The following is an 8,589-nucleotide window of genomic DNA, read 5'->3' on the forward strand; positions in this document are numbered from 1 at the left end:
CTCGAACCTGAATCCCAAACCACTCTACCTAAGTTTTTAGTAATTTCTTTCAGAAGTCTACAACCCAGAACTATTGATGGGTAATAGTCTCTTTCTCTACTGCTTGCCTGGTATCCAGGACATACAGATTCTCTTACTTTTCTGGGACTAGTCTTCAATAAGCCTCTTTTATACCTTAGTTGACCTGAACATCAGATTGCTGTTTTAAAAGACTTCATTAGTACCTAAGGCAAAAACAACAATAATGGCATGAAATAAGTACATAAGTGACATGTGTATATAGAGTGCAAAAATCACAAGTATAAGAATACATAAACAGAAGAATAGGTGTCATAAGTATAAGAATAGATATCCAGCACAACCTTCACTTGAAGACCTACCAAGGCAGTCATCCTACTCTTGGAAGAACTCTAGCTGGTAAGAAGTTTTTCCTCATTTGGTGCTAAAAATTTAGCTCCCTGAAATGTCCTCATCCCCATTGGCTCTAATTCTTCCTGTGGCTCTGAGAAAAAATAGGTCCAGTTATTCTTGCACATGACAGCTCTCCGAATGTCAGCTATTATGCACATATAACGCAATAGATTTAGTTCTGGGCTTGTAGGGAGGAAGACCTTCTTAGTTCAAATTTGGCCTCAGACCCTTACTAGCTGTGTGACCCTGGGTAAATCATTTAACCTCTGATTACTCCAGTTTCCTCAACTGAACAAATGGATACAATAATACTATCAACATTACAGGGTTGTTGTGAAGGTCAAATGAGATAATATTTGTAAAGCGCTTAGCACAACACCTGGCACAAAGTAGGTGCTATGTAAATACTTATTCCTTCCCTTCCACCTTTTGTTATTGTTTATATCTTTGAAGTAAATATCTTGGGAAAAAACTTATTGATGATGTGGTAAAATGGAACTGATACAATATTTACTGGTGGTTAACACTAAGGGAAACATGACCAATGAAGAGGTTTCTAGTCAATGGCATTAGAGAAGAAACACCCACAAATCCTTCAGGGTACCCTGAGGCTGAACAAATTGTAGTTTCCAAATCTATGGAATATTATTATGCTGTAAAAATGATGAATATGATTAATATAAAGAAGCATAAGAAGTCTTATATCAACTGATGCAAAGTGAAGTAATTAGAATTGGTAAAACAATGTTTACAATGAGTTCAATGTTGTATATGGAAAGAATAACAGCAACATGATAGAAATGAGTGAGGTAAAATTGTAATAACCAGACGACCTGAAAGAAAAGCTGAGAAGTCATTTCCTCCTCCCCCTTCTTTGAAAAGTTATAAACACTTACATATAATGTTAGACTTTTGATGTGTTGATTCGTTTGCTAAACTTTTTCCCTTTTTTTTCTATAATGGATGAGTCATTTCAAGGAGGAGGGGGAAGAGAATATTGGAGAATGTAAATGACATAAAAATATACAACTGATTTTAATACATTGTAAAATTTTGCCCAAAGTAAAGGGCCAACTCATTGGCCTATACTTTGAAGAAAAAGAATCCAACTTCTTATCCCCTTTGAAAACTGCAGTATTTGGCTATTTCAGGTGCTATAGCATTGTCCCTGTTTGAAACAATTTTTCAATGATCATGGGCTGTTTTGTATAGGCCAGTTTGGAAATATATTTGACCCTACAAACATGAGATGGTGTGGTATTACTAGACAGTAGTTTGTCTGAATAATATCTAAGTGCTTTAGTGAACAACAAGGTCAATATGAGTTAACAGTGTGCTGAAGCAGCCATCATACTGTTCCTAGCCATCATTAGTTAAGGAAGTTAGTGTTACCTTGAACTCACTAAGAGAGTTATGGAATCTAAAAACAAGGAAGTGATTGTCTGGTTATATTCTGCCCTGGTCAAACTAATGTGTTTAGTTCTGTATAATACATTTTAGGAAGGACATGGTCAGTGGAGCATGCTCAATAGAGGGCAATCAAGAAGGTAAAAGGCCTAAAGTTTATTCCCTAAAAATATCAGTTAGTCAATAAGCATTTATTTGGGCTAACCAGGTACCGTGTATCAGGTTAGTACCAGGTTCTGTGCTAATTTCTAAGGATTCAAATATTCAAAAAAAAAATGGCCCCTGCCACAAAGAGTTCACATTCTGATGGTGCATTCAACAGGTGCATAACTATGTACACAAAAGATATAGGGCATAGATCTGAAAAAGGGAAGTCACTACTAGTGGGACAATGTTGGGGAGGACTGAGATAAGCCTGCTGTAGAAGGTGGGATTTGAACTGAGTCTTAAAAAAGCCAGGGAAGATAAAAAGTGGAGATGGAGATGGAGACAGAGACAGAGAAGGAGATGGAGATGGAGATGGAGACAGAGAGAAAGACAGAAAGGCTTTCAAACACAGGGGAAGCATAGAGATGACAGAATATTATGTGAGGAACAACAAATAGGTAAGTGTTGCTGGATTGTACCTTGCATAAAAGAGAATAATGAATGGAAAGGTAACAGATCTCAGGCTAGGAAGAGCTTTACATAATTAATTAAATAAATTAATTGAATTAATTAAATATTGGATGGTGGAGGTAATAGAGAGTTACTGGATGTTATTGAGTAGGGGAGACATGATCATACATATGTTGTAGAAAAACCACTTGGGGGGGGGCAGTTAGGTGGCACAGTGAATAGAGCACCAGCCCTGAAGTCAGGAGGACCTGAGTTCAAATCCGGCCTCAGACCAAACACTTGGCACTTACTAGCTGTGTGACCCTGGGCAAGTCACTTAACCCCAATTGCCTAAAAATAAAAAAATTTAAAAAATTAGAAAAACCACTCTGGTAGACGAGTACAGGATAGATTAGAGAGAGGGAAGACTTGAAACAGGGAGACTAACCATGAAGTTATACAATATTATAGGCACAAGTTGATGAGGGCCTGAAATTGTGTGGTGGTTGTGTGAGGAGAAAGATAGGGACATATACAAAAGATGTTGTAAAGTTAGAAATGACATGATTGGACAATAGATTTGTGATGTGGTGTGAGTGTAAGTGAGGAGTTGTGATTGACACTAAGTTTGTAAGCATGATTTATTGGGAGGATAGTAGTACCCTTGACAGTAAGAATAGAAAGGTTATTTGGCAGAAAGATAATGAGTTCTGCTATGGACATATTGAATTTGAGATACTTATGAGACTTCCATTTGAGATGTCCAAAAGGTAGATGTGGAAGTGGGAGTGCAACTCAGGAAGGAGGCTAGGGTTGATTGCATAGACCTGGAAATCATCTGCATCAAGATGATAACAGAAACTATTAGGGTAGCTGGAAAGCAAACACAGAGACTTTAGTCAGAGATGTTATGATTAGTGGGCAGCTCTTCAGTTCCTATAACCTCTGACCTGAATGAAGATCTAGCAATAGAGACTAAGAAGGAGCAGTAACACAAGTAAGAGAAGAACCAAAAAAGAGCAGGGTCACCAAAACTCAGAGAAGAGACAGTGTCAAGGAGGGGGAAATCAATAGTATCAAATGTTACAGAGAGGAACTGAGGATGTTTATCTTGGGGAAGAAAAGTTGTGCATGAGGGGATATAGTGAGGAAAGGAAGGGAATGTTAGCTGTCTTCTAGGATTAGAAAGACTGCCACATGGAATGGATATTTAACTAGTTATCTCTGACATCACAGGGCTGAACTAGGAACAATACTTGAAAGTTATAAGAATCAACTTTAGACTTGATTTAAGAAAAAAAATCCACTGATTCAACTTTTCCAAAAGTGGAATGTAGCCTTAGAACCGAAGCCAGGACTACCCTAAAGTAACTAATTGGCTGTCTGTCCTAGATGTTAATCAATCAACAAGCATTTATTAAGCACCTGTTTATGAGCCAAGCCAAGTTAGTGGTAAGAAATATAAATTCAAAGAATTAAATAATCCTCTGAAGCAAAAAGTTTATATACTGCCAGTGACAGGAGAAAAGGCAGGGTTCCTTCTCCCGGCATGGAATTAGGGGGTTCACTTTCAACAGGTCCACTACCTGGAAAATCTATACCCACATTCCCCTCTTCTAGCCTCAAGGCTGCATTCCCAGGGTTCTAATCTAATCCATTACAAGTGCCTACTGTGCTAAATGCTGGAGAATAATCAACAAAAAGAAAGATAGTCCCTGCCCTCAAGAAATTTACAGTCTATTGGGGAGAGGGAGACAACACACAAAGGAAGGTAAGAAAGGGGGGTGCATTGGATGATCTTGGGCATGGAAGTATCTTGGCTCATGGAACTGAAACTAGGGAAAGCAGCAGATGCAGAGTGGAATGAGATGAGAGTCCAGTTTCAGCCCTCTATAAAGGGAGGCATTGAGAGGCGTTTGGTACTTTAAACTCCAGCCCTGTAATCCAAAGGAAGAGGAGGCTGCGGAAGGTATTGTTAATTAAGATGTGAGGTAGCAGCATGGCAGTAAGATAAGAGGGGTATATTGTTCCTTGGAACAGAAACCAGGCAGATCCATCTAGCCTCCTAGATAGTCTTCCCCCTAATTCCTATAGCTTCTGCCGTGAGTCTAGCTTAGCCATTCACATAAGTACTCATTTCATAGATGTATCACATCTGCCTGCCTCTAACTGAATTTGTCCTGTGTCAGAATTCTGGCTCTGCTCAGCAGTTAGACAGTTTCTTCTCATTGTAAGTCTTTAAGCAAAGCAATGACTATATGTCAGATATGTTATATGATTTTGTATGATGTATATATTTTTCAGGTGTAGGTCAGGGTAGTTGACCACTGAAGTTCATAATAACTCCAAAATTGTATTTCTGTGAGCCTCTCTTACATAATTATGTTTTAATTCTAGAAACTAGCAACTTAGGGTAAGTGATAGACACACTCAAAAGCCCAGTATTAGTTTTTGGCAGTGAAAATGATGAAAACGTTTTCCAAAGTTATATGGTAAAGTCCCACAATCAAGTGTCTCATAACAATTCTTGATATACCCTCTTAATCATCAATAATTAGAAGAACTAAGAATGTTACCAAAATATTAGAAGTTTATGGATTTCATAATTTGCATATCACATAAGATAATTTTTCAGATGTACTAATTTAATCATGACAATTGAGTACTACATTAAAAACATAAATAAAAATTTGAATCTAAAAATATTACATTAATAACCAAATGTCTAGTTAAAACAATTGAATAATTATTTTAATAATATAGAATACCTATGTATGTAACTTGCATCTAATGATTTACTTTATAAGAATTTGTGAAATGATATTAATTTGACACATGAAATTGCATCCTTCTATTGCATCCTTCTATGCATCCTTCTATTATAGCATAATTCTTTCACTAACTTATTTATTTAATGAATCAAAATATATTTTTTCTGAATGCCTACATTTGCCATGCATTTAGGAGTAGAGAAAGACACATGAGAAATTATCTCTTTCTACAAGAAGATGTAACTGGGGAGAAAATTCATGTACACAAATATCATGCAAAATCATACAAAGGAGATTGTGAGACATAAGCCAGCTGTTTAAGAGGCCAGACAGGGGAGATTTATTCTGAATAGTGGGCCAGGGAAAAAATTTCATGAAGAGTGTAATAATTGATCTGAGTTGAGAATATTGTAGGCAGATGGAGAAGAATGATGAAGGGAGCATGTGAAAGAGAGAGAGAGAGACAGAGAGACAGAGAGACAGAGAGACAGAGACAGAGACAGACAGAGAGAGAGAGAATCATAAAAACTTATGTGACATTTTTATATAGCCCAGGTTTACAAATCACTTTGTATACATTATCACATTTGAACCTCACAGGTAGGGACTAGAGCTATTTTAATCCCCATTTTAAAAATTATGAAACTAAGACTAAGAAATCCTAAATGACTTTTTATTATTGGATCTAGCCTGTAAACACTCAGGTCTCTCTGTACTCTTAGCAACGTTATGCTCTTTCCAATATACCCTACTGATGGCACGTGATCAAGGAGACAAGAGAGTGTGGGGACAAAGACATGGTTCTAGGGCTTTGTCTTAGCAAAGGGTACCTCTTATTTAGAGAGACAGGTAAGGAGAAGAAGGGATGGGAATAGGGTTGGTCATTTGAGGAAAGTAGAAAGTTTAAAACAGCCACTGTGGACAGTATTATTTACAAATGAGAAAATAACATAATGATTTTTGAGCAGCATAAAGGTCCTAGATGATATTAAAAAAGCATGAATTTATGGTGGGGTCAATTGTCAGAGTTTTGTGACTTTCTTGACTTATTTTGGTAGCCCAGGTCAAAGAAGGAAAATGGCAAAAGCTGGTTTTACTTAGGAGTAGTGCTTGGCAATGTGGCTAGAGAAGAAGGGAAAAAGATAGAGGGCTTCTAGAGTATTATTCAAAATATCACTGAGGACTGAACAACAGCAACAAAGACTATATGTTCTTCCATTGCAATGTAACCTTATAGTTAGTGCTTAACAGATGACTATTGTAGAACTGGGGAATTCACTAATTATATCTTGATTTCAGCTAGGTATTTAACAAAGGAACAATGTTCTAGGAGGCTGTGGATATTTTGAGGATGAGGGAAAGGGAAGTGATTGGAGTTATTAGGATGTCCAAGGTGGTGCCATTAACAAAATTAAGGAATTCCAGCAGGAGGAGCTATTGTGAAGAAAATGATAACTTCTTTTTAAGATGTGACTAGTTCAAGATGCCAGAAGATTGTATAGTATTTTTGTAAGTTATTACTCATGTGTACGATTATGAGAGGCAATGTGGTTGACCTGGAGTCAAAAAGATCACGGTTTAAGTCTGAAACATACAGTCTATATAACCCCCTATATGTCACTTAACTATTATTCAGTACCACAGGCATCTAAGACTGCAAGTCTCAACCAAGTAAAGGGAGTTTCCACACTAACCCAAGGCTGGAAGTGGAGCAAGTCCAAATACCACTAAAGATCAAAATGGAATGGCCTGTGAGTGGCCAGCTTGGGGTATAGGAAGATCCAGTCTTAGAAAAAAAAGAACAAGGAAGAAAGAAAAAAATAATTTCAATATGAATTAACAGTGAAACATGGCAGCAAAAATGATACTGAATTCTTAGAAGAGGCAAAAAGATATTGGAAAGTCATTATTCATGTATACTGTGGAAGAGATGCCTGTTCAAGTTTGGGTTGAGCTAGATGGCTTCTGAGGTCCTTTCACACTTTGAGATTTTCTATAGCTCTTCTTTCTGGTGGCTTAAGTAAAAAAAAATCTTCAAATTTCTTGTGATAGATTCAGGACAATGGAGCATGTAGCCCAACATTCTGTTTATGATCTTTCTTTTTTTGGGGGGAGGAGTGGGGGAAGGAATCTAGATCTGTTTTACTAGTGTTGGGAACTCCCAGTAAGGACTGTCTCTACAAATAGACATTTGCAACTGTTCAGCCACATAGTTTTAAAGGACCATCTAGAACAATAAGAAGTTCAGCTCCCAGAATCATACAGTCAACATTATGTTATAATAGAAGCAGGACTTGATAGGTTTGCCTGATTCCAAACTCAGTCCTCCATCCATTATGCCACATTATGTCTCTGTTTCTGATATACCCCAAACACCTATTTCATCAGAGACTATACTTCATGAAATCATTCTCAAAGGTTAGAGATGTGGTCTTAATATTGCCCATTTAAAGCACATTAGTACACCTTTCCCCACATTGGAGTACCAATATTATATTTGAACTTCCTGACAAAAGCATAAAAAAGCACCAAAATTTTCATTACATTTTGGCATGACACAGGTTCAATGACATGTTATGCTTTCACCATCTGCCAAGAAAGGGCCTTTTTTTCCCTCAGAATTTATGACAAAATGATGCTTGTAAAAGTTTTATTAACTAGCATATGTTGTCTTCTCAGTTGTGTATACTTTAATTCAGGACAACTTTACCCATTTATAAAGAAAAGTTTCTGAGTCCCATGACAAAAGATATAAACTTAAGATCCATTCATTTTCTTAGTACCATACTTATCATTCATGTTAGGTGCAGCTTTAAAAATGCAAGTTGGCAGGTTTATTAGGGACAATAAAGCATTTAACTATCCTTCATTTCACACTGTACACACTTAAGCAGATCACATAACTCTACATTGTAATTCTTAATTTTTTAACTTGATGCTAAAAGTTAAGTTTTCTGCCCAAAAGGAATATTATTATGCAAGAGGTCCATGTTATTATTCATGTCTTGTCCCTATCCTTCCTTCCACCACTACCTTACCTTCATAATTGTTGAGCCTCTGACAAAACAAAATAAAAACATCTAGTATTTGTGTAATACTTTAAGGTTTATTTATATTGTCTAATTTAATCCTCACAAGAACCATGTGAAGTAGGTGCTATTATTATCCTCACTTTACAGATGAGAAAACTAAAGCAGATAGAAGTTAAGTGACTTATTTAGGGTCATATAGCTGATAAGTTCTGAGACCATATTTGAATTCAAGTCTTTCTGACTCTATGGCTAACAATCTATCAATAGTACCACCTAGCTGCCATAACAATAATTAATAATAATAATGTTGTAGTAGTAGTCATTGTAGTAGTAGTAGTAGTAGTAGTAGTAGTAGTAGTAGTAGTAGTAGT

The sequence above is a fragment of the Vombatus ursinus genome, unplaced genomic scaffold, assembly GCF_900497805.2.
Source record: "Vombatus ursinus unplaced genomic scaffold, bare-nosed wombat genome assembly UNPS02010284.1, whole genome shotgun sequence".
In the NCBI taxonomy this organism is placed as follows: Eukaryota; Metazoa; Chordata; class Mammalia; order Diprotodontia; family Vombatidae; genus Vombatus; species Vombatus ursinus.